Source organism: Canis lupus, chromosome 38, assembly GCF_003254725.2.
Source record: "Canis lupus dingo isolate Sandy chromosome 38, ASM325472v2, whole genome shotgun sequence".
NCBI classification, from domain to species: Eukaryota; Metazoa; Chordata; class Mammalia; order Carnivora; family Canidae; genus Canis; species Canis lupus.
In genome coordinates, this window is record NC_064280.1 from 21,560,869 (window position 1) to 21,571,515 (window position 10,647).

Here is a 10,647-nt window from a genome sequence, read left to right on the forward strand (position 1 = left end):
TAACTGTAACCATTTTTAAGTTTAGAGCCTACAATTTTATTAGTTATCACTGTATGCAAAAAGAGGGCTTATAAAACTATTTTTACTGGCAGAAACGAATAAGATTTGACTTAATATAACAACATAAGGCACATAGAACATAAAGCTTCCAAATGTTTTTTGCAACAATACAGAAATAGCAAATAAAGAAATAAAAATCATTTGCAATTCTTCTACCTAGACACTTTTCCTATTGATATTTTGGTTTTTTGGGTTTTGTTTTTGGTTTTTTTTTTTAGGTGTTCCCCTCACCCAACAACCTCAGGGGGAAAACATAGACTATGATTAATTTTATGTACTGGTAGAAAATATAAGTTTAAATATGTATATTAAAAACATAAAGCTCTAGGGGCATTTGGGTGGCTCAGTCAGTTGGGTGTCCAATTCTTGATTTCAGCTCAGATAGTGAGTTCGGGCCCTGTATGGTGGGCATGAAACCTACTTAAAAACAAAACAAGACAAACCCTCACAAACAAACAAACAAAAATATAAAGCTCTAGGGGCACCTGGGTGGTTCAGTGGTTGAGTGTCTGCCTTCCGCTCAGGCTGTTCTCCCGGGTCCTGGAATCAACTCCCAATTCGGGCTTCCCACAGGGAGACTGCTTCTCCCTCTGCCTATGTCTCTGCTTCTCTCTATGTGTCTCTCATAAATAAAATCTTTTACAAAATAATAAGACTCTAAAAAATATATCTAAAACTCTAGATGTCTGGAGTAGGGAATGTGGAGGAAAGATATTCTTCCTTATTTCTCCTACCAAATACAACTAAAAATTCTGGACATTACATATAAAAATAAAACCCTTAAAAATGTAAAGAAGAAGGTAAATCAGCTAGGGATCTTAGAACAAGGAACAAGTGATGGTAAATTCTCTGAGTTTTCTTTTTGCTTTATATATCCCAGACTTGGAGCTGAAAAAGCTAGCAACCCAGAAATGCAGTGGCACAGAAAAAAAGAAGTCCCCAGCAAAAGCCTGCTCTCTTCAACCGAAGGACTGGAAAAGGGACAGTTTAGCATGATTGAAAACATTTAGACAATAAATGTTCTACGTCAGCAACATCAAAAGAAAACACTAACAGCCACCACCACTCACAAAAGCCTTAGAAAATGGGCACGTGGCTGGCTCAGTCAGACTCTTCCTCTCAGGGTCATGAGTTTGAGCCCCATGTTGGGTATAGAGATTACTAAAACAAACATGCAAACTTAAAAAACAAAAACAAAAATATTAGAAAAATCAACAGTAGACTTAAGAGTGGAGAAAATTATCACAGACCATTATATGGACATTACACAATAATAAAATGATCAATCCACCAAAAGATGTCTCCTATGCATATATACCAAACAATAGAGCTGCAGAACATGTGAAGCAAAAATGATTGAATAGAAAAGTTGACAAAATCACAATTATAGTTGGAGGCTTCAACACTCCTCTCAATAATTGTTGAAACAACTAGATGGAAAATCAACAAGGATATAGAACCTACAACACCATCAACCAACAAGATCTAATCAATATTTATAGAACACCCTACCCAATAAGAGGAGAACATACATTCTTTTTTAAGTGTCCACAGGATATATACTAAAATAGACCATATCTTGGGCCAAAAGAACTCAACAATGTTTCAAAAATTAAAATCATACCGAATGTGTTTTCCAGCCACAATGGAATCAAACTAGAAATCAATAAGGGAAAGAGAACAGAAAAATCTCTAAATAATTGGAAACTAAAAGCAACATATTTCCAAATAATCCATGAGTCAGGGGAAATTTTTTAAAAATACACTGGACTGAGTGAAAATGAAGATACAACATATCAAAATTTGTAGGAAATAGTTAAAGTAGTGTTGAGAGAGAAATGTATAGCATTAACTGAATACATTAGAAAAGAGAAAAATCTTAAACCAGTGATCTAAGCTCCCTAGAGAAAGAAGAGCAAAGTAAATCCGAACAAGAAGAAAGAAGGAAATAATAAAGATAAGAGCAGAAAAACAATAAAATTGAAGATGGAAAAACAACAGAAAAATCAATGAAGTTTAAAAAAAGAGAAAATTAATCTTTCCCGGAAAGATTAATAAAACTGACAAACCTATAGCAAGATCGACAAAAAAGAGAGGAAGAAGATATAAATCACCAATATCTGGACAAAATAGAGGATACTACTACAGAAACTGCAGATATCAAAAAGAATATAAGTAAGGATATACTACAAATAATTTTAAGAAAGACGCCTGGGTGGCTCAGCGGTTTGGCACCGCCTTCAGCCCAGGGTATGATCCTGGGGTCCCGGGATTGAGTCCCACATCAGGCTCCCCGCATGGAGCCTGCTTCTCCCTCTGCCTGTGTCTCTGCCTCTCTCTGTGTGTCTTTCATGAATAAATAAATAAATTTTATATTTAAAAAGGCCATTATACCCAATAAAAATTTTTTACTACTTAGATCAAATGAGCCAATTCTTTAAAAAGCCTAATTTACCGCAATTCACCCAAAATTAGATAATTGAATAACCCTATAGTTTTTTTTAACCCTATAGTTTTTAAAAATGATTTTACTTACTTGCTTTATAGAGAGTGAGAGAGAATGAGAGAGAGAGCACACAGAGGGAGGAGAAGCAAACTCCCTGAAGAGCAGAGAACCTGACATGGGGCTTGATCCCAGGACCTTGAGATCATGACCTGAGCTAAGGCAGATGCTTAACCGACTAAGCCATCCAAGTACCCCAAATAATCCTATAATTATAAAGGAAATTGAATTCATAATTTTAAAACTCCCCCCAAAAAAATCTCAATACCGGGATCCCTGGGTGGTGCAGCGGTTTGGCGCCTGCCTTTGGCCCGGGGCGCGATCCTGGAGACCCGGGATCAAATCCCATGTCGGGCTCCTGGTGCATGGAGCCTGCTTCTCCCTCTGCCTGTGTCTCTGTCTCTCTTTTAAAAAAAAATTATTAAAAAAAAAAGATATCTCAATGCCAAAAAAAAAAAAAAAAATCTCAATGCCCAAATAGTTTTCCTGGATAATTCTGCCAAAAGTTTATTTAATCTCAATTCTACACAACTTTTCAGAATATAGAAGAAAAGGGAACACATCCCAATTCATTTTAGGAAGTTAGTATTATCCTGATAGCAAAGTCAAACAAAGAATACATGTTATTTTCGGGATGTCTGGGTGGCTCCACGGTTGAGCGTCTGCCTTTGACTCCAGGTGTGATCTTGGAGTCCTAGAATTGAGTCCCACAACCAGCTCCTTGTGTGGAGCCTGCTTCTCCCTCTGTCTATGTCTCCGTGTCTCTCATGAATAAATAAATCTTTAAAAAAAGAATACATGTTATTTTTAAGTGCCCATGAAACATATTCAGAGATAGACCATATCTGGGCCAAAACAAGTACAGGCTTAACACATACACAAAGACACACATACACACACATATCACAGATTTGTATCTCTCATAAATATAAATACAACAATCCTTAACAAAATATTAGCAAATAGAATTTATTAACATATAGGGATGCCTGGGGGGCTCAGCAGTTGAGCACCTGCCTTTAACCCAGGACGTGATCCTGGAGACCTGGGATTGAGTCCTACATAGGGCTCCATGCATGGAGCCTGCTTCTCTCTCTGCCTGTGCCTCTGCCTCTCTTTCTCTCTCTCTCTCTCTCTCTGTGTCTCTCATGAATGAATAAATAAAATCTTTAAAAAAAAAAAGGAATTATATACTATAATCAAGGAGGGTTTATTCTGGATGCAAGGATGGTTCAATATCTATCCACTGTATTATCAGGCTAAAGAAGGAAAGTCACATGATAATGGTAATCAGTGCAAAAAAGCACTTGATAAAATCGACACCCATTCATGAAATACTCTAAAAAAGGCAAGCAGTTGAGAAAGGAACTTCCTCAACTTGATAAAAAGCATCTACAAAAAACCTACAGCCAACATCATACTTACTAGTGAGAGATTGCATGCTCTCCCCCTGAGATAAGAAACCAGGCAAAGATGATTGCTCTCACCACCCTTATTCAACATAATGTGGAAAGTTCTAGCTAGTTCAATAGAGTAAGAAAAGAGAAAGCTTTCAAACTGGGGAGAAAGAGACAAAAATATCCCTAATTGTACACAATGTTATCACATATGTAGAAAATCTCAAGAATCTCCAAAAAACCAAAACTAAGTAAGTATCCAGTAAGTCGGCAAAATACAAGGTAAACAAAACGAATTTCAATTATATTTCTATATATTTGGCAATAAGCACATTGACTAAAATTTAAAATGCAATACCATTTAAAATCACTAAAAAGAAATCACATAACTCTAATGAAACATGTATAGGATTGATATAATGAAAACTACATAACACTGATTAAAGAAATTTTAAAAATATAAATAAATGTAGAGATATGCCATGTTCACAGATTTAAAAACTCAACATAGCAAAGAAGTCATATCTCCTCAAACTGACATAGAGGTTTAATACAATTCTTGTCCAAACCCTAGCAAGAATTTTTTTGTAGATATAGCCAAAATTATTATACAATGTATGCAGAAAGACAAGGGAACTAAGATAATTTTTAGAAAAGGAGAATAAAGTGGGAGAAATCAATCTACTTGATTTCAAAACTTACTGTATAGGTGCAGTAACCAAGACTGTGGTATTGGTACAGGGATAGACAAATAGACTAATGGTATGAAATAGAGAACAAGAATTAGACCCACACAAATATACTCAACTGATTTTTGAGAAAGGAGAAAAAGTAACTCAAATTTAGTAAAAGCAGTCTTTTCATCAAAAGTTACCGAAGTAATTAGTTTTCCAAAGGCGAAGAACAAAACACCCAACCCAAACTCACATCTCATAAAAATACAAAAACAAACAAAAAAATCTTCAAAATGGATTATGGACTTAAACCCAAAATGTGAAACCCCAAAACTTTTAGAAAAATACACGAGAATTTTTTTTGGAATCTAGTGCTAAGCGTTCTTAGGCATGATACCAAAAGCATGATCTATTAAAAGACAGAGACTTTCATTGGATATGTAGAAATCATAAATTGATGGGTTTAACTTATTTGACTAAGAGTAGTTATAGAAATATATGTTACAAGGTGTTTGATGAGAAGTCTTAAATAATCTTGTTGACATTTACTATATAGTTTAAACATTGATGAAATTGTGCTTTTACAAAAATAAGAGAAATAAGGAGGATTTAATTCTAGTGGACACAGGAGTAAACATAGAGACTGCACTAGGGAGGTAAATATCTTAGATAATTTTAAATATATACATACTCCTTGGTATTTAAAAAATATAAAAGTATTAGAATTAAGAAAGGGGGGATCCCTGGGTGGCGCAGCGGTTTGGCGCCTGCCTTTGGCCCAGGTCGCCATCCTGGAGACCCGGGATCGAGTCCCACATCGGGCTCCCGGTGCATGGGGCCTGCTTCTCCCTCTGCCTGTGTCTCTGCCTCTCTCTCTCTCTGTGACTATCATTAAAAAAAAAAAAAAGAATTAAGAAAGGGGATATTATTTATGACTAAAAGTTATTGCAAATAGAAAAGATTACAATGTATAAGACAGAACACAAACAAAACATCAAAAGTTAATTCTGTGAAAAGCCCAGTAAATAAAATAGGCCTTTGACAAGTCTGATTAAGATAAACAGAGGTATCACAACGTCTCTAGCATTCAACCATTAAACAACAATATTTTGTTTAATATCTATGAAGTCATGTGATAACCATAAATCTTGGTCCTCTTGTTGTAGAAAATTGAGTTACAGGAAGTTGAGTTTATTTCCCTAAAGAGGAAAATGCTGATAAGAAGGATGATACTTTTCATGAAAGATCCCAAGAAAGGTTCAGGAATGGGCGAAATTAGGTACAACAGAAGATACAGATCAGGAATGACTTTGAAAATAAAAGGATAGCTGGAAAGTCTGTATGAGGAGAAATTAGACACTTAGGGCCTCTCTCGTACCTAACAGGAATGGGTATTTCCAGAAAACTAATTTTTCCCACCGCAATAGTTAAAATCTCAAAGGAAATTGAACCAGCTGGCAAGTGCAAGTGGAATCAGGTGAGTTGAGTAGGTATGAGATGAGGCATCAGTGGCATCTGGTTTACCACCCAAGCACCCCTCTTCAGGATGCCCTGGTAAAGGTGCTTCAGCCAAGCAAGGAAATAAACCAAGAAATAGGAAGATGTAAGATTCAGGAAAAAGGAGGTTTAATACAAAAGACAGATTCAGGGAAGTCCCAGGAAAACAGCAATGCAGGGAGGCCTAGAGATCAAACAATCCAAATTGGTGCCCGAAAAACAGAGGATTCCAGAAGAGACTTATGCTGATGGGGGGCGGTGGGGGGGTGGAGAAAGAAGAAAGAAAGAAAAAGAAAAGCTGAAAGACTTCTCAGAGCATTTGACCACGTGGGAAATAGTACTAAATTGCTTCAGAATGTTTTTGAAAATTTTGGGAAAAGCTAATAATAGGCACATAGCAACTAACCAAAGATAAAAATGAAGCAGTTATTATCTCTAGAGAGGAAAAGATTGTTCAGGAAAGGAAGTGTAATCAGAAAACACTATGTGTCTCAGTAATAAACAGTTGTAAAATCGTGATAAAGCTGCATTGGAACAGTGGGTAAGAAAAGTGGGAAGTGAGTGATGATGGATAAGAGTGGTCTTCATATTCTATGGTAGAAAATCAAATGGATATTATCTTTTATTTTTTATATTTTATTTATTCATGAGGGACACACAGAGAGAGAGGCAGAGACATAGGCAGAGGGAGAAGCAGGCTTCATGCAGGGAGCCCAATGTGGGACTCGATCCCAGGACTCCGGGATCACACCCTGAGCCAAAGGCAGACACTCAAACGCTGAGCCACCCAGGCATCCCAAATGGATATTATCTAATATTGAAAAATCAAGAACAAGCAGCAGCAGATTTTTTTTAAAGATCTGATTGATTGATTGATTGATTGATTGATTGAAAGATTGAGAGAGGCAGACACACAGGCAGAGGGGGAAGCAGGCTCTCTGCAGGAAGCCCGATGAGGGACTGGATCATGACCTGAGCCAAAGGCAGACACTCAACCACTGAGCCACTCAGGCATCCCAGCAGATTATGTCATTTGGAAATATGGAGCTAAATTAACAGAAGGCATGGTTAAAATTGTTGAAAAGCATTGCCCCAGGGGAATAGGACAGAGGGGATGCAAGGAAAGGGTCTAAAACAGCTATTTCTTTTTTAAAGATTTATTTATTTATGATAGACAGAGAGAGAGAGGCAGAGACACAGGAGGGAGAAGCAGGCTCCACACTGGGAGCCTGATGCGGGACTCGATCCCGGGACTCCAGGATTGCGTCCTGGGCCAAAGGCAGGCACTAAACCGCTGAGCCACCCAGGGATCCCAGCTATTTCTTATTATATGCCTTAAGTTCTATTATACAATTCAAATTGTGTACGTGTTACTTTAACAGGATATTTTAAAAATTATTTAAAAATGAAAGAAAGCAAAATAAAATAAAATAAAATAAATACAAATAAAAATGAAAGAAAGCACTATCTTCACATACACATTTAAAGAAATTTACATACAGAGAAATCACTAGACCACATCACCATGCAGTGAATGTGGAAAATAACATCAAAGAAGATAACGCTTATTCCTCTTGGGAATAAAATGAACCAAGAAAATAAAACAGCCTTCTATATCAAACTTAAGAAGAAAGAGGGATCCCTGGGTGGCGCAGCGGTTTGGCGCCTGCCTTTGGCCCAGGGCGTGATCCTGGAGACCAGGGATCGAATCCCACGTCGGGCTCCCGGTGCATGGAGCCTGCTTCTCCCTCTGCCTGTGTCTCTGCCTCTCTCTCTCTCTCTCTCTCTCTCTCTCTCTCTCTCTCTCTCTGTGACTATCATAAATAATTAATTAAAAAAATAAATAAAAAAAAAAGAAGAAAAAATAACTAGGGGCACCTGGGTGGCTCAATCAATTAAGCATCTGCCTTCGGCTAGGGTCATGATCTCGGAGTCCTGGGATGGGCTCCCCACTAAGCAGGGAATCTGCTTCTTCTCTCTCTCTCTGCCCCTCCCCCTATTCGCGCTTTCTCCCTCTCCCTCTCTCAAATAAATGAGTAAAACCTTTTTTGAAAGGAAGAAAGTAAAACTAAAGTTCTAGATTATTTAGAAACAAGTAACAATGACAGGGATACGTATGAAAAATCTAATGAATGTGACCAAAATGACAATAGGAGGAAAAGTTACAGCCTTTGTGGATTTGTTTGTAAATAGAAGTTTAGAAATAAATGAATAGTGCAATTAATCTAAAGTAGAAGAAAGAATGCATTAGGAAACAAAAGGCCAACATCTGACCCATAAGACAAAATCCGTGACAGGCCTAATAAAACAGACAAACCTTTGGCCAGTCTGATTAAGATAAACAGATGAAGTGGTCAAGGGCGTTGCCTCTCCAGCAATCATTCCACCTCAGGATGATTAAGCTCAGTAGGTTATGGTGGGTGATTCTCCTTTCTAGTGATTGATTAGGAATGCGTATGTCACTCAGCCCTGACCATATATATATATGATATGGCAAGACTGCAGGAGAAAGGTTCAACACTCTTAAGAAAGAGGCACGTAGAAGAGGTAGTTAGTCCTTTTCTGTCTCTGGATTTCTTTTTCTGGATTTTTGGGTATGATACTCAGAGCTGCTATAATCATCTTGCCTCCAGCCCAAGGGCAGTGCCCACAGAGTTGCAGAAAACTGGACCCAGAGTCCCGATGTGCTGGAGACATCCTGTCTCTGGACTTTTTGTTATGTGAGATAATACGTTTCCTTATTGTTTAAGCCAATTTGAATCATGCTTTCCTGTTATTTCCAGCTGAAATCATCTAACTGATAGAAGAAAGCAAGCCCAAAAGCTAGGTATGAGAGGGGGGATGTAAATACAGACACATGAATTATTACCAAAAAATAGAAGAAAATGTAGTGTACAGCTACATAGCAGTAAAATGGGTGATTTTTCAAACTTGACTCCAAAAGAGATAAAAATGCCTAATGAGACCAATAATGACAGGAAACGAAAGTTTGTCAAAGATCTACCCCCCCAAAAAGGTATCAATCCCCTATGATATTATAGGATGAGTCTATCAAACTTAAATTATCTACTATAAGGGGAAGTTGACAGACCTTAGAAACTACGAGAAACAGGGCAGATTCAAGGATGTAGGAAGTTGGTCTCACCCCAGTGGTACCATTGGGATGAATGAACTTCACCGGCCTTCAGTCATGGTCTAATTTGCTCCAGATTTAAATTCCAGGGAACCAGCACCTGCTTGACCAGCTTGGATGCACGCTCTCCTCTAGAATCAGGTTTGAACTCCGCCCGCCTACCCACATGAACTGAGAAGGTCAGTAGAGCTGTTTTGCCAAAGCAAAAGCAATCTTTGTTACTAAAATCAGAGGAAATTCATGCTGGGTAAGGAGCAGGAACAGAGTCCATTATAATCAAATGGGCAAAAATTTAAAGTGCCCCACATTAACGAGGATGTCAGGAAATGGGCACTCTGATATGCTTTGGGAGGACACATAAGCTACTTTTTTAGAGAAAATATGGGAGTATCCTCTGAGGCAGTGATTCTACTTTAGGAATTTATCCTTCAGAAATAGTCACACGTGGGACTCAGTGTCTGGGTCTCTCAGTTGGTTAAGTACCTGCCTTTGGCTCAGGTCATGACCCCAGCATCCTGGGATCGAACCCCGTGTGGACTCCCTGATGCTCATTGGGGAGCCTGGTTCTCACTCTCCCTCTGCTACCCCCTCCCCCGCTTGTGCTCTCTGTGTTAAATAAATAAATAAAATCTTAAAAAAATAGTCACACATGCAAAGATATCATCCAAAAACGTTTATTGCAGCACTGTGTATAACACCGACCAATTGGTAACATTTAAAGTGTTGGTTAGGGCAGCCCGGGTGGCTCAGCAGTTTAGCGCCGCCTTCAGCCCAGGGCGTGATCCTGGAGGCCCGGGATCGAGTCCCAGGTCAGGCTCCCTGTATGGAGCCTGCTTCTCCCTCTCCCTGTGTCTCTGCCTCTCTCTCTCTCTGTGACTCTCATGAATGAGTGAATAAAATCTTAAAAATAAATAAAATAAAGTATTGGTTAAATAAAATAGAGTATTTGTGCTATGGGATACCATACAATCCTTAAAAAGAAGAAAAATTCCATGGCAAGTGCTCCATAACATATTGTTAACCAAAAGAAACCAACTGCATAACCATATGTAAAATATGATCTCACTTATGGTCTTTAAAAAACCACAAATATGTGTTAGATGCATACCAAAAAGTCCAGAACCAAATCCACACCAAATGTTCAACAGTAGTTACCCATACAAAGGAGAACAAGACCAGAGGCAGTGAAAGGGAACATTCACTTTTACTTCTTTGTAGTTCTGTATTTTTTTTTTAAGATTTTATTTATTTATTCATGGGAGATACAGAGAGAGAGAGAGAGGCAGAGACACAGGCAGAGGGAGAAGCAGGCTCCATGCAGGGAGCCGGATGTAGGACTCCATCCTGGGTCTCCAGGATCCCACCCTGGGCTGAAGGCGGCGC